General features: G+C 35.6%; 1 pseudogene; it reads right to left on the bottom strand.

Annotated features, from left to right (window-relative positions):
* LOC149558306 (cullin-1-like) overlaps positions 1-24,865 on the bottom strand; it is a 59,066-nt pseudogene extending 34,201 nt beyond the window's left edge.
* Between the last annotated feature and the right edge of the window lie 455 nt (positions 24,866-25,320).

Raw genomic sequence — 25,320 nt, 5'->3', positions numbered from 1 at the left:
AAACTATCCAACCCATGATAAATTTGGACTTAGACAAGGGAAAACAACCTTTAGAGTTTTCAAACACAATAATGGCAGCTATAAGGCCCCATCAAGAACCAACAATTGAGATCCTCCAAAGTGCATTTGAACACATCAATCTTAACCCCTTGTTTGATGAAATACCACCAATCCCTAAACACCCCAAAAGGACATTAAGACTTGATTTTAGTCACATGATGCAACAACAAGATGCACCTAAAAGGACCCATGCTCTAGGGATGCCAGACATACCTTCTTTGGAGGCAAATCAACAAAGTACACCTTTGCTCCTAACTTTACCCAATGCTACAACATCAAACAATATAGAACCTCTCATAAGTACAACATGTGAAAAATCAAGTGCAACCATCCCTATGGAAACACAAAGGAAAAGTCTTATTGTTCCATTACACCCATTCCCAATAGAAATGTATCTCATAGTCAAGTCAATATGATGTCGCAAGCAGGAACATCTAAAACACAAAGGTACCAAAACAACAATACAAACATGAAGTTCAATTCTCAAGGACTTAGTCAACCCCCATGACAACAACAACCTACAATGGTACAAGGACTCAACACCTCCAAGGCACAACCAAGTCTACATCCGCTTGACACACATCCCCCATATCAACAACAACATCAAACACAACGACAACAACCACAAGTGGGGCAAACATCCAACATTCCTAACACACAATCCCATGTGGACCCACTTGACTTACACACAATTTATCAACAACAATTTCAGCAGCAATTCCAACAACAAAAAATGATGTTTGCTAAATAACAAGAGCAACTCAAGCAACTGTTGGAATACCAAAGATGCCTTGAGCAAAAAATTGCATACCAGAAACATTTGTTACAACAACAACATGTGCCACAACAACCTCAAAAAATACCTCTAGAAAAACAAGCATGCACATGGTCTCACATAGAACCCATAGAGGTATCCCAAAAACAACCACAAAACATGGTACAACAACAATACATGGTACAATAATCACGGTCAATCCCACAACAAGTGCCACATCAAATACCACAACAAGTTCCCCAACAACAAGGACCTTTCTGTCTTCGAGGTGCCAACATACCTCCACCACCTAGTGACACTTCATTAGACTCATCAGACACAGAAATGTTAGAACCAAGTAGACATAGTTCTCGCCACAGCAAATGGTCTACTCACAGACACAAAAGACTTGAAGGAAAGACCATCATGCAAAACCCCAATAAAGAACTATTACAACAATTCAAACAACTGTCCAAACAAGTTGAGGCATTGGGAGTCCAAAAGAAATAGGCTCTATATACAGAAAGGGACCAATGTCCTAACCCATTCGATAAAAGCCTTTATATGCCTCCATTCCCAAGACACTTTGAGGCTCCAAGGTTTGAAAAATATCGAGGAAAAGGAAACCCTATTGATCACATCTGAGAATTTTGTGGTTCATGTACCAAACACAATGATGAGCCCACTTACATTATGAGATTGTTCCCTCATTCCCTAGGTGGGCCTGCACTTGAATGGTACTCCAAACTTCCTAGTAATATCAAATCTTGGTCAGAACTAGCAGACAAGTTTATCTCCCACTTTGCCTTTAACATTACAAATGAGTTGACACTTTCTAATTTGTGCTCAACTAAACAAAAGGCAGGAGAGCCATTCATCACATTCTTACTTCATTGGAGAAGCTTAGTTAGTCAATGCGCACAAGACATTCCTAAAGAACAACAAGTAAACTTGTGCATTGAAAACTTAGTCCCCGACTTAATGTATGAACTTAAAATCAAGAGCCCAAGCACCATTTCTAAACTGATGAAAAAAGGGGCTAGTATTGAAGATGCTCTTATCTGTAAGGGAATCCTCAAGACAAACAAGGACAATACCAATACCAACTCATCTAATGACAAGCCAAAAATTTTCTCCAAAAAAAAGAACGTGAGTAATGATGGCATTGTGGATGCTCGAAAAATTAGCACAACACAACCTCAATTGACTTTGAAAGGTACAAACCCCACAAATTCACAAACTCCTAGTCAAACAACACCTCAACAATAGAAAACTGAGACTTGCACACAAGACAAAAGACATCCTAGAACCAAAGATAGGAAATTCACACCATTGGGAACACTACTTGAGACTGCATTACAATAGTTACTGAGTAATAACTTCCTATAGTTACCCCCAATCAAAGATGAACCATTAACTAAAGCAGATTGGTGGGATGGAAAAAAGTATTGTGATTACCATCGCACCAAAGGATGCAAGACTTTATCGTGCTTCCAATTGAAACATGCAATACAAGACCTTATTGATGATGGTGTCATTAGAGTTGATCCATCAGTATTAGCATCCAACTCTGATCACACTATTTTCAAAGATCCTTTGGGTAATCATGACAAAGAGAAACCCTCAAGTTCAAACTCAAACTCACAAGGTAATTTGAATTACACACACACCGACTATGACTACACTGTCAATTGCTTTAATTAGTCTGACTTCCACTTATCCACATTCACATTGAAGGCTGAAGACCCTTGTTGTGCTATCACTACATGCCATAGCAAGATCACCCTACCTGGAGCCCCATCTAGACCTACTGCTTCTACTAGACCGTAAGTAGACCTACTACTCCTACTTCATTTGATTATAGCCTTGTTGAACAACTTGGAAAAACCCTTGCACAAATATCCATTTTGGACCTACTGCGTGCATCCCCCCAACACCAAAAGATCTTGGGGCAAGCCCTTAAAGAGTCAATAGTCCCAGATAACATGGATGTTGCCCAATTCCAAGCCATGGTTGGGAACCTATCTGCATCACATCATATCACTTTTTCCCCTCAGGATATTCCTAAGGACAAACCTAACCATAATGATCCCCTTTATCTCAAAGTCTTCATCCATAATGCCAAAGTTAGACGTGTCTTAATAGATGGAGAAGCAGGACTAAACATCTATACTCTTAAGGTTGTCAACAATTTGGGTTATTCTGAAGATGATGTGGATCCATCTCAAAGAATCACAATAAAAGCTTATGATGATGGTGAATACTTCTCTAGGGGCATCATCACACTACCTGTTAGAGTTGGTCCAACTATTGAAAATACATTGTTGCATGTCCTAGATATAGAAATGAATTGCAACATGATACTAGGATGCCCTTGGCTTCATGCTATGAAAGCAGTCCCTTCTACATATCATCAATGTTTGAAGTTTTCCTATAATAACATGGAGGTTACCATCCCTGGCGATCTAGATCCGTTCTAGTTTTGTGCTAATCTAAGAGATGCTAGTGCATTCCAAATCCCAAACAAACAATGAAGCACAACCCACAAATTCCTCTAAGTATGTGGATGTTGATATACTACTTAGTAAAGCCAAGGAAAAGATGAAGATCAAAGACAATGGGTGTGGAGAGTACTTTATGTCTCAAGTCTCTCACATTAGGGAGTCACCACTTTCTCCCATTAGTACAAAGAATGATACTTCTATAAATGAGAATACATCCATATGTATTGAGAAAGCAAAAGCAGAATGAGAACCCACTTTGATATCTCCTAGCAAGTACGGACTTGGTTTTACCATCATGCAGAAACAAGGCTATGATGGCTATAGTGGTCTTGGATCTCAAAAACAAGGAATCATTGAACCTATCACTACAAAAGGACAACCTCCTAGTTTGGGGCTTGGATTTAAACCATTACTAATAGGTCCTCCTAGTACCACGGTACCTACATGTAAGACTATGGATGTTTCGAATGATGAAAAGGCATCTGATGATATCCCACTTGAAACCAACAATCCGCTAGCCTTTGAGCATAACCCCAATGACCTAGTTGAATCAGTTACCCATATATCTACCTTCAACCAAAGCCCATTCACCACTGATGATGACATCTCCTCAAGTTATCCTGAACCTTTGGATTGGGACCAATGTGGACCACCTATTTTTGATCAATTCGACGATGATGACACTCTCATAATAAACTTTGAAGGCATTATGACTAAAGATCATAAAGAAGCAGTTTCTCCTAAAGAGAACAGATTGGCATATTTTGGGGAGCCAACTCCACCTTCTAGTTACAAAGAAAAAAGAGAAAGAAATAACAAGCATAGGTCTCTTGGTGAAAATTGAAAGGAACCATTAGAGCATAAAAAATCAAAAGCTAAGCAGCTCCCAATGATACAAAATGAAAAATATCATACCATGAATATCAATGTTCCAATGTTCAACATGCCACAAAGTCTTTTGGAGCTCTCTCAATCAGCATTCATGCGGAAGGTCATTGGTCTCAACCCTCCCAACCCTCCCTTATATCCCTTTGTTTATCCCCCAATCCAGCTACCTAATTTGTCCTATAACCAAAATCAGTCCTTTATCCAACAAGCCTTTGCATATGTCATCATCAGTGACATCCCACATGACATTTCTATTGACCCAATTATCCTTAGATGCCTTGATTTGCAAGAGACAAACATTGTCTTACATACGGTACATGATGGTATATCTTGAGGCCTTTCTAGTGGTTTGATTTTAGCTATAAACTCGGAATGACTCCTATGTAGTTATGGTTAGTCATGGATCTAGAGCTCATCAGCTAGCAGCACCAACAACAAATATCTTCTCAGCATTTGTTAGTGACATTCTTGATTTCATCTAAAAGTCTTGAAAAAATATCAAAAAAATAGTAAAAAGTCATGAAAAAAGCAAAGAAAAAAGTGAAAAAAGTCATGAAAAAAGGGATGGCTTGATGAAAACCTGGCAAATAGGCATCTTGGTACGAAAATTTGAGTCAAGAGAAAAATTATGTCCAAAAGTAAAAACCTGGCAAACAGGCGCTTTGGGCAAGTACCATGGTGAAAACCTGGCAAATAGGTGCCATGTGTAATCAGTTATTGCTCCTCCATCTATCAGGATTCCATCTGGTCTTTTCCCCCTCTATCATTCCTTGATCATATCCTTCATATTGCAAGACATCCTTGGTTCCTTATCATGGCTCATGAACTAGTTAATGTCCTTTGTTATCTTACCAAGCATTACCAGTCTGTACACACTCTGTCATTGGCCTTTGTACATAGTCTATGTCTTGTCTGGGGGCATATTACCTACATAGTGCATAAGTTTGAATTTGAACTAGGGGCATACCCCTAAGTGCTTTTTATCCATTGGATCTATCGCATAACGAATTGGAGCTAACACTTGTATATGCTTATATGATCCTGAAAAAATCCCTAAAAATCATAAAATGTCTTTAAAAAATCACTAAAAATCACATAATGTCCTGAAAAAAAAAATCCTAAAAATTCAAATATGATCCTGAAAAAATCACTAAAAATCACATAATGTCCTGAAAAAAATCCTAAAAATTCAAATATGATCCTGAAAAAATCACTAAAAATCACATAATGTCTTGAAAAAATTCTAAACATTCAAATATGATCCTGAAAAAATTACTAAAAATCAAATATCCCCAAAAACCCTAAAAATTGCAAAACTCCTCAAAAATTTGCAATAAACCTTGTACATATTCACTGTGGATAACCATCCCTTTTGCGTTCACACTTACACTTTGCAGATTGAAACTCAAAGCACTACACTTTCAAGACAATCACACTATCTGACCAATGTGAACCAACAATCAATCCAACTAGTCAATATGAACTTATCAACTAAATCCACAAACAGTGCTATCACATTATCAACCTATTGAACACCATTTAAACACCTAACACACTAAAAAGCAAGTAATAATGGACAAGGATAGCTGTTGGCTCATGCTTTTTAGTGAGTGATTTATTTTTTGCTTTGTTTTTCTTTGATCATGTTCCTATGCCACTCGATGATATAAAACTAATCTATGAGACTGGTCGGGATGATTCATGGTCATTTTTTTCCATTTCTATTTGTTACAATGTACCTTTGAGAGTCTAGGGCATGTACATATGCCTTAGGATGGACAAGGTCATTCTCTATTTGCATCGTGCTTTTTTACGCAAAAGGCTTGCATTTGCGCTCTGGCCCTTTATGCCATGATGCGTTGCACTCCATTTGCAATATCAAAATAAAGCTCTATTTGACATATAGTGCACTTTCTAGAAGAAAAATTCTTTCCATCATACTAACATCTCCTCATCTCATCTTTCTTCTTCATCTCATGCTCTATCACCATAATCATGTCTTCTAATTCACCAAATCATCTTCATCTCACATTCATGCATTCTTGCATCATCCGACATTGTCAATCAACTTTCTATGGCTTTCAACTTGGTTCAACCTCAGTCTGACATTTGTCTCATCATCTTTGACCAAATACAACCATTTTTGTGATTATTTCCCTCATGCTCTACCATCTTTCCATCATTTTGGGCATACACGCACAGTTTCGGGGCATTCTGAGTCCAATCAGGCTATTTATGGGCCCCAAAGCCTTCTCAGGCACATTTTACACTTTCTAGGACCACTTGGGGTTCCCAAGTGAATCATTGATGCACTTGGTACTATCATGGCACACTTGGTCTTTCCAAGTGCGTCAATTATGCACTTGGTTGAGTTTTGGGCGTAGTTGGGGACCTAGGATACCTAGAACTACTCCCGGAGCCCCTATGTTGCACTCCGGAGGCCATAACTTTTGCATTTCAATTCTGATTTATGAACTGTCAGTTCCGTTGGACTCATATCTTCCTTTTTAAAAAAATGAGCTATAATTTTCATTTTTTGGTCACTATATGGAGTGTTAATCCTTGCAATTACTCTTGGGCTCCTAGTTGCCCCCCTGTCATGTTGATTTTGGCCCCCGGAGCCTTCTCGGGCACATTTGGCACTTTTTGAGACCACTTGGGTTTCCCAAGTGCATCATTGACGCACTTGGTACTTTCATGGCACACTTGGGCTTACCAAGTGCGTCAATGACACACTTGGTTGAGTTTTGGGCGCATTTGGGGACCTAGGATACCTAGAACTGCTCCCGAAGCCCCTATGTTGCATTCTGGAGCCCATAACTTTTGCGTTTTAACTTGGATTTGCAATCCATTAGTTCTGTTGGATTCATATCTTCATTGTGGACAAAATGAGATATCATTTTCATCATTTTGTGTTTTTCTTAAGTGGTAACCCATGCAATCACTCTTGGGCTCCTGATTGACCCTGTTTTGCACTCTAGGCCTCATAACTTTCACATTTTAGCTCTGATTTTCATTCCGTCAGTTGCTATGGTTTTGTCTTCTTTTTGTTGATAAATTGAATTATCATATTCTTATCTTAGTCAATTTCTCAAGGGGGCACCCATATATATCATCCCTACTGGGGCATGTTGTAGCTTTCTCATCAGTTATTCTTTGATACAACACTCTAAATCACATTGTATCAAAGAGGGGAAAAATGTAGACACTCAAAAATGGTTCACATCTACGGCTTCATCACTTATTCATACTAATTTTTCCCATTTTCTCATTCTACTAACTTTGATCTTTTGGCCAGATTGACCATATTTCGTCATTTGTATCCCCTTTCACATCAATTTCATATCAACTCGAAATCATATCAAATCAACTCGAAATCACCCCAAATCAACTTGGAATCACCCCAAATCAACCTAAAATCACTTGAAATTAGTCCTAATCAACCCAAAACATATCAAACATCCCAAATCAATCATCATTTATCCGCTCCTAGGCATTGGTGTGGCTTTCAGTGTCTTGGAAACCTATCAACCTATCAATCTTATCAATCTGACCTTAGTACTGTCGTGGCTCTCAGTGCTAGGTCAAACTATCATTCATTTCATTCAATATTTGACATTTTTGAGGCTTTCAATATCAAATCATGGAATCATCAACCATTTTAATAACATTGACAATGTCCGTCGATGTTATTATGATCAAACCTTATCAATCAATTTCAATCCTGTAGCATTTACAATGTTGGTTAAATATTACATATCAACCAATTCATGTGTCCTTGGCATGTTATCAACTTCAATCAGTCAATCTAATCATGGCTTTGATCTATTGGTCATCATCTTATTCAATCTATATCATCATCACACTTTCATCAAAGGGTGTGGTCGCTTTCATTTAATCAATTTGGCCAATCATCTGCTAATTTTCTCTATAGGATTAAATAACCCATAATTTAATCCTATTCTTTCTAATTATTCTTCCTAATTATAATCCTCAACTAATTAATTTTATTAATTAATTGATTCATTATTTGCAAACCATGGAAATTTACAATTTCCTAAGTTCCATTTTCCATCATTAATGCCATTTTCTACTAATTCTTATTTTGTGGAATAAAAGGATTTTTAATTCAAATATTCTATAAAATATTGCATCCTCATGACACTTGGATGTGACACCTCATGGATTCTCCTTTGACACTTGGCTGAGATTTGTCATAATCAAATATTCTTACCTCTTATGCATGTCTCTATTTGGCTTCTTTGTCATAGATTCTTGGCTTTAAGTGGGTTGAGGTGTCTTATGATGCGTCATAGATTCTCTTCCACATTTAGCCAAGCTTGACTTGCATGTGTCATTGAATCTCACAATTGGCATATTCTGTCATATGTGTCATAAGAATCTCTTTCCACATTACATATCTATGGGTGACAAATCCAATGCTCTCACCCTCCATGAAAATTATAAAATGAACACTCTTTCTCTCATTTTGGGGCCTTGAATCTAAATGCTTAAGTTTTGAAATTCCAAATCTTTGAGTCTTTGAGTCTCTACTTATTTGCATGTTGCATTCTTGCTCTCACACTAAAATCACACTTCAAGTATTCTCATGGCTTTATCCCTATCATAGGCTTTTGCTTCAATCTTGTATGCACTATAGGCAAATTGGAGCTACAATCATTTGGAGAAGAAAGAAGAACATGGGAGCTACAAACGCAAAAGGGAGTTTTTGATTATGTTTGCTTTCTTTTGATTAGTTTGGCTTTTATGGTAGACTAGTGGGTGTTAACGTATGATTATTGAGTTTTGTGATTTTCTCATAGTATGTTATGCTTCTAACCCATTTTCTGGTCCTACACATATATGGAACAAAAAAAAGATGAGTGCTTTCAACATTTAGCCAACAAAGGTTCTGAGGTCCCTTACAACTTTGATATAGACAAAAAGATTTAAAAGCATGCACCTTCTCTGGAAGAAGAATTTGAGAAAATGAAAAAGAAAATGGAGCAAATGGAAGCACCCAAGAGTTAATTTTCCCTTGATTTAGTTTGTCCAAATCCTTTTGATAAGACTGTTGACATGAAGGAGTTTCCTCAGAAAATTGGGATCCCCCAATATGACAAGTATGATGGAAATGGGGATCCAAATGGTCACGTGCGTCAATTTTACACCATGAGTTTTGAATTTCATCATGAAGACTCATACCTTATGAGATTATTTCCAATGAATCTTAGGGGTTAGGCAATGGAACGGTTCACCAATATCACTCCCCCTGTTAAGACATTCCTTGAGTTAATTTAGAGATATTTTTAACACTTTGCTTACAATCTTTCATGATCTATCTCATTAATGGATTTATGTCACACAAAGAAAAATCAAGGAGAATCCTTTGTCACTTTCTTACAAAGATGGAGATGACAGTGCTCTTATTATTCTAGGACTATCCATGATAAATAAAAGATTGAAATCCTCATTAGTAACATGGTTCCTAAGATGAAGTATGAAGTTAAGAAGATGGTCTTTGAGTCTTTTGATGCCATGATTGAAACTGCATTTAGAATTGAGGATATTTTGAAAGAGCAAGGTATTTTGACTAAGAATAGAAACAAAAATAGTGATTAGAATAGCAACAATAATAACAAGGAAAAGGAAAGAACACATATTAGAATAAGAAAAATCAAGTATTTGATAAGGGAGCTCTTGGATACAATTGTTCAATTATGTGTTTTCTTTGATGTTATACAAATGTCATATTAGTTATCAGATAGAGTCTACCAAGCTCAACTAGTAAGCAAAGCAAAAGACAGATTCTACTGAGCTTAGAAGGTCAGCAAATCAAATTACAAAGTCTACTGAGCTTTTCTAGAAGTTACACTATGAAGATTGTTCCTACCTAGCTCACTCAGGCATTGAAGGATTTTGTGATAGAAGTTAGCTTCTACCAAGCTCACAAGGTCAGCAATGGAAAGTCAGTGTCTACTGAGTTTAATCTATCTCTAAAGGATTTTGTATAATTCTTAGCATTTACCAAGCTTCACTTGGTTAACACTAAAAAACATTTCTAGAGAAGTGTTTACTGAGCAGGGTTGGCCAATGAAGGATTTTATTATTTTGGAAAATAAAGTTTAATTGTTTCATGTAAATTTTGTCGCTAATTGATGTAATGATTATTTGTAATTATAACTTGTAAATGAGCCGACTGGACAATTTGTATGGTATAAATAAAAGGTGAAGTTGTGAAATCTAAATTATAATGAGTGAGCATGCAAGTGAGTTAATTGTGTGAAGAAGAAGGTGTGAACAAATTTGGAAGAAGGATTAGATATCCTTAAGGAGCAACAAAGGTGTATTCGATTAGAGAGCATGTAGTGAAGTAGAATAGAGATCTATAATAGAGAAGTTTAATTGCATCTCATTCAGATCACTTCATTGTTACATTTTCATCATTGTAGTAGTGATTCCTAAATCTCTTAATAGATTTGGTTTAACAACCATTTTTGCAAATCCTCTAACAAGGTGGATAGTTCTACTGAATTGTTCTAAAGTCCTCTAGAAAGGCCACTCTTAGTAGGGTGTTTAAATCCTCTAATAGGATCACACCTAATAGTTTTCTCTGTAACCTTTAATAGGGTTGGCTCCTAATAGGGCTCACTTCAGAGGAATGAAAATTGGTAGCTAGTTACTTGGTGGTTTTTCCCATATTGGGTTTCCATGTTAAATTTGGTGTCCCTTGTGTTGATGTTAGTTCTTTTATGCATGCATGTTAAATCTTTGTGAATGATGTATAAATTAACATACATATACTGAGTTACAAAAATTTTCTATGTGGCTACCTAGTGACAGTAGTAACTAAGTTTATAAGACATCTAAGGGATCTGTGGATTTATTTTTGTGGTAACTAATTCACCCCCCACCCCCCAACCCCGAGTTACTCCATCTATATTTCAAACAATTGGTATCATAGATTTTGGTGCTTGTAGGAAGAATTTCAAGGATCTAAGCTAAGGATCAGGATGTCTTAAAAGAGAGAAATTCCAAGGCTTAACAAGGATAACTTTTTAGCATGGCAAGGTCTCATGAGACTCCATCTGGTTTCCATTGGAGATATAGGATTGAAATATCTTGATGAAGCATATGTAACTCCTTCTAGCACATTATCTACTAATGACATTGTAGAGAAGAAGACTCATAACACCTTGATGATAGACATTGCATCTGCCCTAAGCTATGAAGATTTTGATGATCTCAAGGACTACAAAACTATCTTTGAAATGTGGAACAAACTAAAAGATATCTATGGAGGTGATGATAATGTGAGAAGAGAAAAAGTCAAAAGTCTAAGAGGAAAATTTGATCATATGAGTATAAGAGAGGATGAAAACATTTCCAAATATGTTGAAAGAGTCAAAGTAGTTGTCAATGCAATCAAGGCTTTTGGAGGAGACATTGAGGAAGAAATAGTTGTAAGTAAAGTTCTTAGAACATTACTTGCCATTTATGCAATTAGAGTTTCTGAAATTCAGGAAAGAAGATGTGAAGCAAATCATAAGATAAATTTAGAAGTAATAGTAGGAAGATTGACTACATTTGAGCTAGATAACTATGACAACTATGTTTCAGCTTCCAAGAACAATGAATTAACATTTGAAGCCAAGCTTTCACTTAAAGAGAAAGGCAAGATGATAAAGGAATCTCAATTAGAAAGTGAAGAAGAATCATAACAAAGTTTTGATAGTGATCTTGAGGTGGTTGAAGCTCTACTAGCAAGGAAATATTCTATAGGTAGAGGAAAATACAAAGGTAAGGTTCCTCTAATCTATTTTTCATGTGAGAAAATCAGACATATTTTTGCTAGGTACCCAAACAAGAAAAATAAGGATGATAAGAAAGGTCATAAGTGCAATGGCAAGAAAGACTTCAAATCATTCAAGGACAAAGGTAAGAAAACATGTTTCACGGCTAAGGATTCTAATGACTCTGATGATGGTGAAGATGAAATTGTTTATATTGTTGTAAAAGATTAATCTGATAATGATGAGGAAGATAGAATGGCACTTATCTCTCATGTGAGCAAAAATGATACATGGATCATAGATAGTGGTTTCTCTCATCATATGACTAGTGATAAAACAAATTTTGAACATTTTGAAGACTATGATGGTGGTAGTGTGAGGTTTGGAAATAACAAACCTTGTTGCATAAAAGGAAGAAGAATAATCTCACTAACCAAAGAACTTGTATGTGATAAAACATATTTGGTTGAAGGTCTAAAACAGAATTTTTTGAGTGTGGCATAGCTACTCAATATTGGATTCAAAGTGGAATTCATGCATGGAAAAGCAAGACTACTAGATGACAAAAGAAAGTTGATTGGATCACGCATACAAACAAAATGTAACTTGTTCTATCTTGAACTTAGTGAATGTTCATGTTTTATTGCTCAAGTTGAAGAAAGTTGGTTATGGCACAGAAGATTATGTCATGTGAACTTTGATAATCTAGTGAAGATAAGCAAGTTCAGGAAAGTAAGAGGCATTCCTAGTATAAAGAAACTTGAGGTTGGTATATGCAAGAATTATTAGATTGGTAAGATGGGAAAGACTAGCTTCAATAGTAAGAACTATCAGTCTAAAGAAGTGTTGGACCTATTGGGATTGAAAGCTATACTAGAGAAAAATTCTTCATTTTTTTTGTTGATGATTACTCTAGAATGATGATTGTCATGTACTTGAGAGAGAAATCAAAAGAATTTGAGAAGTTCAAATGGTATTTGGCCAAAGTAGAGAATAAAACAAGGAAAAGACTGAAATGTTTGAGGTCAGATAGAGGTGGTGAGTTCATTTCCCATGAGTTCAATAACTTTTGCATTAAAAGGGGAATCAAAAGATAGGTATTGGCCCATGGAACTCTTGAGAAAAATGGAATAGCTGAAAGGAGGAATAGATCTATCATGGACTATGCAAGAACTTTAATTATTGAAAAGAAAATTGCTATCAAATATTGGAAGGAAGCTATCAGCACTACATTTCATACCTTGAACTGAGTACAACTGAAGAAGGACTCATTCAAAACCCCTTATGAGTTATGGTATGGCTATAAACACAATGTAAGTCACCTAAAAGTATTTGGAAGAAAATGTTACATTTTGAAAGAATCTAGAAAAGGTAAATTTGATGTGAAGGGTGATGAAGGAATATTTTTGGGAAATTCTTGCAAGAGTAAAGCATATAGATGGTTGAATTTGTCTACTCACAAAGTCGTATAAAGTGCACATGTGAAAGTTGATGAGTTTGTAGAAAAAACTAAAGAAGAAGGCAAAATAGAACCATAAGATTATAGGAGATGTGTTTTCATTGAGCCTAATATAGTGCCAAATACATCTATCAATCAGGAATCTTCTACTCCCAAGTCTTTAGTAACCAAGTTGCAAGAAGTTCAAACCAAATTTGAGTCACATTTAGATGCTATTGAGCCAATGTCTACCGAGTCTAAAGGACCCAAGCAATAGCCAGTTCAACTAGAATAGCTAGAACTTGAAGTTGAAGCGCAAGAGGATGATAATGTAATTCCTTGAAAAGGCAAGGAACCTTTATTAGCCAAGTATGTCAGGAGACATCATACTCCAAATTAGATCATTGGAGACAAATCTAAAGGTACTATGATAAGAAGTAAGCTAAAAGGTACTTGTTTACTTGCTGATTTTGAACATAGAAATGTCAAAGATACATTAGAAAATGAAAGTTTGATTAAGGCTATGAATGAAGAGATAGAGAAAATATAGAAGAACTTGGTGCTATCCATCAATCAATTTGCATGTCCTCCCAAGGTTCTAGTGTAAACTGCCTCAGCTTCGGCAATCTATCTACACACTCAAGAACAACCTTTTCTCTGATACCACCTGATGTAGTGCAAGGCAAGAGCATCCCCAAAGGAGATGTCCTAGCCCCCTACTATAAAACCATGTAGCGGAAACACAATAATAAGAAGAATTAACATAAGATCTGATACCAAATCACAATAATATATTCATAAAATATAACTAATTACATGTAATGTGTCAAGTTATAAGGCCTTCCTAATTATGGCCAAATACAAAGCAAGTAATAGTTCTACAAGATCCCTCAAGATTCAATCCCAAACCCTAGCTATTCTAGATCCACACTTTGGTAGAAACCCACAAGGGAGATCACAACTTGTGCTCGCAAGCCCACCACGCTATCTCCTTATTTTCCAATCCACAGATACTAGCTTTGCTCCAACTTCATCCAAGATCCAAGTGTAAACTACCTCACATTCAGTGCTCTATCCACACATTCACAAGTCCATCATAATCCTATTGTAAACTGCCTCACATTCGGTACTCTATTTACAGACTTAGGAAAACTCGCTCTTTAGCTACTTCCCACACCCACTACTCTTTTTAGTGAATGAATAATGACTAAAAACTTCCCCACAACCCCTACTTATACCAATCTAAACCTCAAGTTAGCTCAAAACACAAATTAAATGCGAATACATAAATTAAATACCAAAGTCGGCCTCCTACAACAATTAAATTCCCAAAATTGATGTCCTAGTTAAATTGTGATATCTCCTAGCTCCAAATGAATTAGAAATAAAGTTTTAAACTGTAGGTAGAATTCTAGGCCCTCTTCAATATCTAAAAGTTTCATCTTTTAACTCCTTGTGAAAAATTAGTTATATAGCTTGAAATAGATGCCAAATTCTCAGACCATGCCTAGCAACCAAAGACCATGTCGAGCTCCATAGCCATGCCAAGTTCCCAAGACCATGTCGAGCAACCAAGGACCATGTCAAGCTCCCAAGACCATGCCAAGCTGCATAGACCAAGTTGAGCTCCCTAGACCATGCCAAGCTCCATAGACCATGTCGATCTCCCAAGACCATGCCGAGCTGCATAGACCATGCTGAGCTCCCTAGACCATGCCAAGCTCCATAGACCATGCCGAGCTCCCTAGACCATTCTGAGCTCTAGTCCTTCTTTGACTGAGTACCATTCCAAACACCCTCCAAAGAAACTACTGAGCCTCATCCCATGAACTTCAAAGTAGTCACCAAGTAAATCCAAGATGCTCCTGCATTAGCTCCTATTGTAAGATTGGAATGTTATAGTACTTTACTTGCATATGCTATATACAAAGGATTTAAGGTATATCAAATGGATGTCAAATCTACATTTCTCAATGGTATACTAGATGAAGAAGTCTACATTGAATAGCCTAAATGTTTTGTTGATCTAGATAAGAAGGACATGGTCTACAAATTACACAAAGCATTGTATGGTTTGAAACAAGCCCCTAGAGCATGGTATGAGAGATTGCATAACTATCTTTTTTAGATTGGTTTTCAGAGTACTAATGATAATAGTAGCTTGTATATCAAGGAAGGACTAGACAACAAGATTGTTTTGGTAGAAATATTTCTGCATGACACTTTGTTTACAGGAAATGATAATCTTTGCAAAGAATTTTCAGAGCAAATGAACAAGGAATTTGAGATGTCAATGTTTGGTAAGATTAAATTTTTTGTTGTTCTTCAAATTTAGCAAAGTGAGAATGTTTCTACATCACTCAGTCTAAATACATCAAGGAGATACTAAAAAAGTTTGAAATGGAAGATTGTAAACCAGTTGGAACTCCTATGTGCACTAGTCTAAAGATTACCGAGGATGATGAATCAAAGGAGGTAGATCAGACATTATATAGATCAATGATTGGAAAGTTGCAGTATGTAGTTCATACAAGGCTAGGTATTGCTCTTGTAGTTGGTATTGTAGCAATATTTTCAGCAAAACCAAGAGAAAATCACATGATGGCAATCAAAAGGATCATGAGATACTTGAAAGACATTAAAGATTATGGATTATGATATAAATTTGGAGGTAATCTGGATTTGAAAGTGTTTATTGATGCAGATTGGGTAGGAAACATTGATGATAGGAAGAGTACAAGTGGAGGAGCTTTCTTTCTTGGAAAGAGGTTGGTTTCTTGGACAAGTAAAAAAAAAAATTGCATATCCCAATCTATAATAGAAGCAGAGTATGTTGCAATAGTAGTAAATTGTTCTAATATTATTTGGTTCAAACAATTATTGGAAGGCATGAAGGTGGAAATCAAAGAACCTACTGTTATGTTTTGTGACAAAAAAAGTGCAATTAACATATCTAAAAATCTAGTGATGCATTCAAAAACCAAGCACATTGCAATAAAGTATCACTTTGTCAGAGAATTGGTGCAAGATAAGGAGATCAGATTAGAATATGTCCATACAAAAGAACAAATTGGTGACATATTCACAAAGCCTTTACTTAAGGATCCATTCTTGTATCTCAAAGGTAAGTTAGGGGTCATTCCCCTATCTAAGGCTCACTAAAATAAAGTTTTAGTGATGCATCCACAGGTATCAAGTTGAAGATCTATCAATTGATGCAACATAATAATGAGAACATTGCGTATGAATTAGTACTTAAGGTACATTACTACTCATTTGTTTTGTGTTGTCCTTGGCATGTGTTGTGAAAGAGGGATAGCATATTGTAATATCTTTCTGAAATTTGAATTTGTTTTTGGAGAGTTTGATATTTGAAACGAAGCTATGTAATTCCTTCATAGAGGGAGATTACTATATTTGAGAAGTTTGTACAATAAAATCTAAGAGGGAGAAATATTCTATCAAAAAAAGACTTGTTCTCAAATTTCATTCTTCTATGACATGTTGTGTTGCCATCAACACCAAAGAGGGAGATTCTTGGATACAATTGTTCAATTGTGTGTTGTCTTTGATGTTACACAAATGTCATATCAGTTACCAGATAGAGTCTACTAAGCTTAGTTGGTAATCAAAGAAAAAGATAGAGTCTACCGAGCTCAGAAGGTCAGCAAAGCAAATTACAAAGTCTACCGAGTGTTTCTAGAAGTTACACTATGAAGATAGTTTCTACCAAGCTCACTTGGGCATTGAAGGATTTTGTGACAGAAGTTAGTTTCTACTAAGGTCACAAGGTCAGCAAAGGAAAGTTAGTGTCTATTGAATTTATTACGTCTCTAAAGGATTTTGCAAAATTCTCAGTTTTTACCAAGCTTTACTTGGTTAACACTAGAAATCATTTCTAGAGTAGTGTTTATCAAGCAGGATTGACCAATGAAGGATTTTATTGTTTTGGGAAATAAAGTTTAATTGTTTCATGTAAAGTTTTTAGTTGATTGATGTAATGATTATTGGTAATTGTAACTTGTAAATGAGCTAACTGGAAAATTTGTATTGTATAAATAAAAGGTGAAGTTGTGAAATCTAAATTTTAGTGAGCGAGCATGCAAGTGAGTTAATTGTGTGAAGAGGAAGGTATGAGAAAATTTAGAAGAAGGATCAGATATCCTTAAGGAACAGCAAAGGTGTATTCAATCAGAGAGGATCTAGTGAAGTAGAATAGAGATCTATAATAGCAAAGTTTAGTTGCATCTCATTCAAGTCACTTCATTGTTACTTTTTCATCATTGTAGTAGTGATTCTTAAATCTCTTAACAGAGTTGGTTTAATAGCCATTTTTGTAAATCCTCTAACAAGGTGGATAGTTCTATTGAATTTTTCTAAAGTCCTCTAGAAAGGCTACTCTTAGCAGGGTGTTTAAATCCTCTAATAGGGTCACACCTTACAGTGTGTTTTGTAACCTTTAATAGGGTTGGCTCCTAACAGGGCTCACTTCAAAAGAGTGAAAATTGGTAGCTAGTTACTTGGTGGTTTTTCTCATATTGGGTTTCCATGTTAAATACGATGTCTCTTGTGTTGATGTTATTTCTTTTATGCATACATGTTAAATCTTTGTAAATGATTAATAAATTAGCATACATCTACCAAGTTACAACATTTTTCTATATGGCTACCAAGTGATAGTAGTAACTAATTCTATAAGACATGTAAGGGATCTATGGATTTTTTTTCCTGGCAACTGGTTCATCCCCACCCCTCCCTCTCAATTACTCCGTCTATATTTTTTATAGGAGTTGTGGATTCCTCTAAGCCTAAAGATCAAGTTGTTTTCCATTTGGCTAGTACTAATCAAAAAAGTAAGAAGCCAAGATATCAAGAATTACACAATCGGGTGAGTCATATGAAGAGATATTCACTAAGCTCTTGTTCATAATCTTCTGCACCTTTATGATGCCACAAAGTTCTACATACCTAAAGTTAAGCCATGGTGGTGGGATGAGAAGGCCTATTGCAATCTTCACAATGGCATTGGATATAATATTGAAATTCATAGGATATTTAAGCATATTGTTCAAGATCTTATTGAGAATGGAAAACTTGAAATAGATGGATTAAATACCAATACTAATCACACAACATTCAAAGAGCCTTTTCCCAGGTATGAGAAATGGGAAGCTTCCCAACCTAAAAATGGCAAGGCTGTAATTAATTACACTTATGAAAATGCAAAAAATGTTGTCAGTATGCTTGAGGTTGTAGAAGAAAGTGTCAGCATGATGGAAGATAAAGATCCCAATCGTTGTGATTTAAATTTCAGCTCTATTATCCCTAGTGAAAAACCTATTTTGGTGCTAAGGGCTTCTCACTCTAGAAATTCATGTTAAGGTCCCCTTTTAATTAGAGGACCTAACTCAAACTAGTCAGTTAAACCTAAGCAAGTGTCTTCTCAAAGTCTCAATGATGTTATGTGAAGTCAAGGTTGCCTTGTCATCAAAGGACCTAGTTCAAACCAACCAAGTAAGCCCAAACAAGTGCAATCCAATTATGTTCCTTCAAAACCAATGATTAATCCTAAGTCAAATTATAATATTGTTGATCAATTACAAAAAACCCCCACTCAAATTTCAATATTTGAGCTTTTAGAGTTGTATCTGAGACACAAGCAATTCCTTGAGGATGCTTTGCACATGGTGAATATTCCCAATAATTTAGATGTCGATTAATTCCATAACATGGTTAATCATATTACTATCCCTCGTTACTTTCTTTTTTGGAGGAAGATGAGCATAATCTTGCCCTTCATATTGAAGTCATGAGCCATAGGACCCATGTTAGGCATGTTTTTATAGATGGGGGTGCTAGGGTTAATATTTGTTCTTTGGGTCTTTTAAATACATTAGGTTATTCTAAACATGTTATTGATACCAAAAGAAAGATTACTATCAAAGCCTTTGATGAGGTAGAGAGAATTTCAAAGGGGTTGGACGTCCTTCCTATTAGGATTGGCCCTATTGAAAAAGATGTTTTATTCCAAATAGTTGATGTTGGACCCCTTGCATACAACATTTTACTTGGTAGACCATAGATTCATGATATGCAACCAGTGTCATCTACCTATCATTAGTGTGTTAAGTTTCCTTACAATAGAATAGAGATTTGTATTCCTAGGGATAACACTTTGTCTATTAACTTGATTTCAACAAGTACTCATGTTCCCCTCAATATAAAAGTAGATGATTTTAATGCACTTTTAGCTGATTGCAAAGAAAATTTTAAGTCCATAGGCCTTGGCATGGGGAGATATCAACTTAACTCCCTTACAACATTACCAGTTTCACCTAGGTCATATGGTAAACCTTTATGAGAGATGAAATCTTCCTCTTTAGCTATGAAATTATTTGACACATTTGTATAGTTGCCAATACCTATTCAAAATGATAAATAAGATGTGGTTGTTAGAGATTGAATTTATAGAGAAGAGAAGTATATGCACAATGAGAATTTCACTCCTTCTCCTAATTCTTATGGAAGAGGGTACACTCTTGTCAAGAAAATGGGCTATATTGGACATGATCCTCTTAGTAACAAATTGGATGCTAGAGCCAAATTCCTGTCTTTCTGGATGCAAGTCTAAGAAGTCGGTTGGCCTAGGGTATGTAGATCATAGTAAGAATGTTGCTCCTATCCTTGATGAGTTAGATAGTGAAGAAGAGACTGAATGTAAATCTAATTTGAAAAATCAACAAAATATGTGTGAAGATCTCTACTGATCTCCTTTGGGGAGATTCAGATAGTCTAGTATCTCATGAGATAGTTGCAACTTTAGAACATGAGAGCGTGGACCTTAATGACATTGAGGCATCCATGTCTAGACATCCAAATCCTTCATGCTATAAGAATCCTAGTCAAGATTCAAAAATAGATTCACATGAGTATGAATGGGACTCTCTATCAAAACCTTCCACAATTGATATGGATGTTGATGTTGTTCATATATATAGTTCTCAACCCAAGTTAGTCAACAAGCCCTGCGTAGGACTAGAATATTTGAACTTGCATGTTGCCTTAGTGGATGATTATTCACTTGTCAGGATGAATCCTAATTTTGGTAGTTTGGGAAGTTACTTGATGGACTCTGAATCTTCAATCACTAGAGATATCATTCATAGTCACAACCTTGAACCTATCATTGATTTACCCCTTGTTCATCTTGACCTAATTGATTGGTCACAACACAATCAAGAACTTGAGCTCTTAACATTTAAAATGAATATGAAATAGCCTATTATTTGAATTCCATTAAACTTGTAATCTCTTCCACTAGTGAACTAGCTGCTAGTATGATAGAGCCAGACATCAAGTACCTTGCTCACAAAATAAAGAGAAAAGAAAAGAAAAAGAATAGGAGTTCTAATAGTGAAAACCACTATGTGGCAATGTTAGAACCAAAAAAAGTAAAAAGAAAGGATGTATCCAAGGGTGAAAACCTCTCTAAGGTGCCTGAGGCTAAGGTAATTGATTATCTCCCTAGTTATTTTTAAGATAGATCTTTAGTGCTTATTGAACCAACACAAGCAGTCAATTTGGGTATAGATGAAGCTTTGCAAATGGTACATCTGGCTTGGCCTTTTTCACCACAAGAAAAAGAAGCCTATACTAAGTTCTTACAAGAAAAGAAGAATAATTTTGCATGGACTTATTCATATGTGCCAATTTTGGACACTAATCTTATTATTCATCATTCATCCATAGCTCAAAGTGAAGCAAAAATTGAGAAAAAGGCATCCTCACATAGCTTTCTTAGTCAAGGTAAATTAGAGAAACTCCTTGGTGCAAAATTCATAAGAGATATTGGCTATACTGAATAGATATCAAACATTGTACCAATTTCAAAACATGACAAAAGCATTTGAGTTTGCACATATTTTAGAGATGTTAATAAAGTATGCCCAAGGGATGATTTTCCACTTCCTAATACAGACATGATAGTGGATATGATTGTGGGTTATGATATTTGTTCCTTAATGGATGGGTTCTCTAGATATAATCAGATTAAAATAGCTCCTAAAGATCAAGAAAAATTTGCATTTACTAATGGGGTACCTATTGTTGGAACATTATGCCTTTTGGATTAAAAAATGCAAGAGCTACTTATCAATGAGCAATGACAACTATTTTTTGTGATATGATGTAGATAAACATGGAAGATTATGTGGATGAAACCTTGGCAAAGTCTAAGAAAAGAAATACACATTTAGATGATTTAGAAGTCATTCTAGATCGTATGGAACAATTTCAACTAAGGTTAAATCCTAATAAGTATGTATTTGGGGTCACCTCTAGAAAATTACTAGGATTTATTATTTTAGCAAAGGGAATAGAGGTGGACCCTAAAAAAGTACAAGAAATTATGGATATTCCACCTCCTAAAAGAATTAGTCAAAATAGGAGTCTTCAAGGACATCTTCAATCTATAAGGAGGTTTATTTCACAGTTGGCAGATAGAGCTCAACCTTTCAATAAGAACTTACATGATGAGTCAAATGTATATGGAATGATGAATGCCAAAAGAGCATGGATTAGATCAAAAAATATTTGGCAAATCCTCCTATTTTAATGCCTCCTATCCCAAGGAAACCACTTATCCTATACATTTCGGCAACAAAATCTACCTTGGGGACATTATTGACTCAACTTTATGAACATAGGAAAGAAAGAGCACTATATTATATTATTTGTATTCTTGTTTCATATAAGGTTAATTACACCAGTATTGAGAAAGCTTGTGTCACAATTGTGCTTTCTTTCCAAACGTTGCAACATTAATGCTTGTGCACACTATACACCTCATAGAAAAAATAGATCCACTCAAATACTTACTAAGTAAGGTTGCCCTTATAGGTAGACTTGCTAAATAAATGATGATCCTTTCAGAGTTTGACATAGAGTACATTGAGCATACAACAATCAAAGGAAAAGACATAGCATATCTATTGGTTGATTTCCCACTACAAGATGATGCACCTATTCACATTGATTTCCTAGATGAGCAATTGATGTATATGACTGAAATAACATGGAAGATATTCTTTGATGGGTCCCTTTTGTAAAGTAGTTTGGTGTGTTGTTTGTTTCACCTCATGGGAACAAGATTCCTAAATCTGACAAGTTATTATTTCCATGTACAAACACCATTGTTGAATATGAAGCTTTAACAAATGGACTTAAGATGGCTAGATGATTGTCTAGCAAAAAATGAGAAATTGGTTTATTCCTTGAGACTCTACTTCACATTTGTCTCATTTTAGAAAATCCCTTGAGAAAAAAATAAGGTAGTTGATTCTATGCCTACACTTGCTTCACTTCTTCAATTAGAGCAGCATGAATCAAGATTTTAATTCCTGGTGGAAGAGCTACATCACCCTATCTATGATTCCTAAGAAATTCATGTTATTTGTACCCTTTTTGGTCCTAAGTCATCCTATTATGGTGTCATTTACTCATACCTTTGTGATGGAATTATAACTAAATCCTTTAATTGATCTAAACATAGAAACCTTATTTGAAATGCCTCTTGTCATTCCCTTATCTCTAGTGATTTGTATAGGAAGGGTCTAGGTGGAACACTTCTTAGATGCTTACAAAAGGAAGAATTTGATCAAGTGTTAATTGATATCCATGAGGGTATCTATGAGAGACATTCTAATAGTCTTTCCATGGCTTTAAATTTTCTTAGGGCAGGGTACTATTAGACCACAAAGTAGACTAATGTAGTAGCTTTTGCAAAGTCATGTGGAAAGTATCAAAAACATGGTAACCTGATACATGCTCTAGGTAGGAGCTCATTCCTTCTATTTCTCATTAGTTGTTTTAGTGTCATGCCTTTGATCTTGTTGGGAAGATTCATCCCAACTCATCATGTGGACACAAGTTTATTATCACTACCACTGATTATTTCACTAAATGGGTAGAAGTTGTCCCACTTTCTATTGCCTCAGGCAAGATAGTTTCTCTATTTATTTTGAATCATATTATCTGTAGATATGGAGTACCTTTCAAGATTATCACTAACAAAGATAAGGTAAAAATAAGTTTAAGAAAATAACGTGAAATTAAAATCCTAATGAACATAAGCTACAAAAACAACACATTTGTGAGTTAAGCTTTTCAATAAATTAGTAGGTAACCAATGAAAGTAGGAGCAGTGCTTGCTCGATTCAACTGATGCAATCATTGATGGGAAATTTAGTAACTATATTATTTTTCACTCTTCATCAAATCGCAAGGACACAAAAAGTGTGCTCATGCGAGACAAAAAGTTATGCAGGCACAATTTAGTAATTTCTTCTCGAGCTAAATTCATTAGCAAAATTTGTAAAACCATAGCAAACACTAGAATTAAAAGATCGCACAACCAAAACTAACACAATAAACTTTTGGCTCAATCACAATTCCATGAACATACATTCACAAAAATATGACACACTTAGGCAAGAATCACTACACTCCAAATGTAAGCACCAAAAGCATAATATTATTGCAAAAAAATGGCAGCCTAGAATGCATATTACATTCCTAAATTTATAAGAAATTGTCTCCTCAATTTGTGTCGAGAGTGAGAGATCTCTTGATTCAAACATATACTTCTAAACTAATAAGACAAATCTATTTATGTACAAATTGACTATCTAACTAGTGCTAAGTAGGACTCCATCCATTTTGTATCATTAATTGGATGCATGAGCCTTCACATGTCATAAAGAAAAGAAAGCATGAAATAATAAGAAAGAGAAATCCTTTAGATGATGTATAAATGTTTGGAAGTGTCAAAAATAGAAGTTCATCCTTCACTAGGCATCTGTTAGAGTTAAACTATTGTTAAAATGCATTTCTGGTGCATGGAAAGTTCAAATTTTGGAACTAGCAGTTAACTGTCAGTGCACCTCTAGAAAAATGCACCTCAGAAGAAGTGCATCAATGCACCTACACACCTCTCACTTCTTCAAAAAAATTCCAACACATTGTTGCAAAAAGTGCACTAGCATACCTAGCGCACCAACATAGCAGCACACCTTAGACTTATCCAAAATTCTTCCAATATGTTGTTGCCAAAAAGTGCAATAGCACAGCTGGCCTAGCAGTGCACCTAGTGCACCAGCACAGCAGCACACCTCAAATGCCTAAAAAAATGCAAAATTTCACCGAGTGTCAAAAATGAAATCCTAGCTTATGGGTTTTGTTCCCCTTTATACCAGAGCTATGTCTAGTTTTTGCCCTTGAATTTCTCAATTATTTCAATGACATACACTACATCTAGTAAATCTAAGGCATTATATTTGTCCTTCACTTTCTGCCTATAATTGTCCACTTCTATACAAGTTTCTACATAATCTCTAAGTTTTACATCAAGCTCCAATAAAGCTTCTTTCATTCTAAATGTATGTCTAATATCCTCATCACTAGAAACTCCTTCAAAATTTGAAGTGCACCAATGCACCTCTGAACCCTTCAAAATATACCAAAACACCATTGAAAAAATGTACTAGCGCACCTCGGAAGCTCAATTCACCAAAAAATCAAAGTTCTCAGTTTTGAAAATGGTTTCTGGGTTTTTCCCAAATGGAATTTTAGATCAATTTAGTGTACTTATTTTCCCCCTTTTGATGATTTATACCTTCTTTATAGCCAAAAAGTTTCATATAGTTGAACTCCTTATGCTTCTTCTATTTGAAATCCCAAGGAACCTATGTTGAATATTGCCATTAATATCTGCGTAAGATGAGGAACCTATTCTATTTCATGTATCCAACCCCTATATCTTTGATCTTTGTCTTCTCTCCAACTACCCTATCCTTCTCGATGGGAGACCAAGTTATCTACATTATC

The sequence above is a fragment of the Cupressus sempervirens genome, chromosome 5 (assembly GCF_028749045.1).
Source record: "Cupressus sempervirens isolate cs-2001-9-10 chromosome 5, ASM2874904v1, whole genome shotgun sequence".
NCBI classification, from domain to species: domain Eukaryota; kingdom Viridiplantae; phylum Streptophyta; class Pinopsida; order Cupressales; family Cupressaceae; genus Cupressus; species Cupressus sempervirens.
This window is presented reverse-complemented; position numbering and strand designations above follow the sequence as displayed.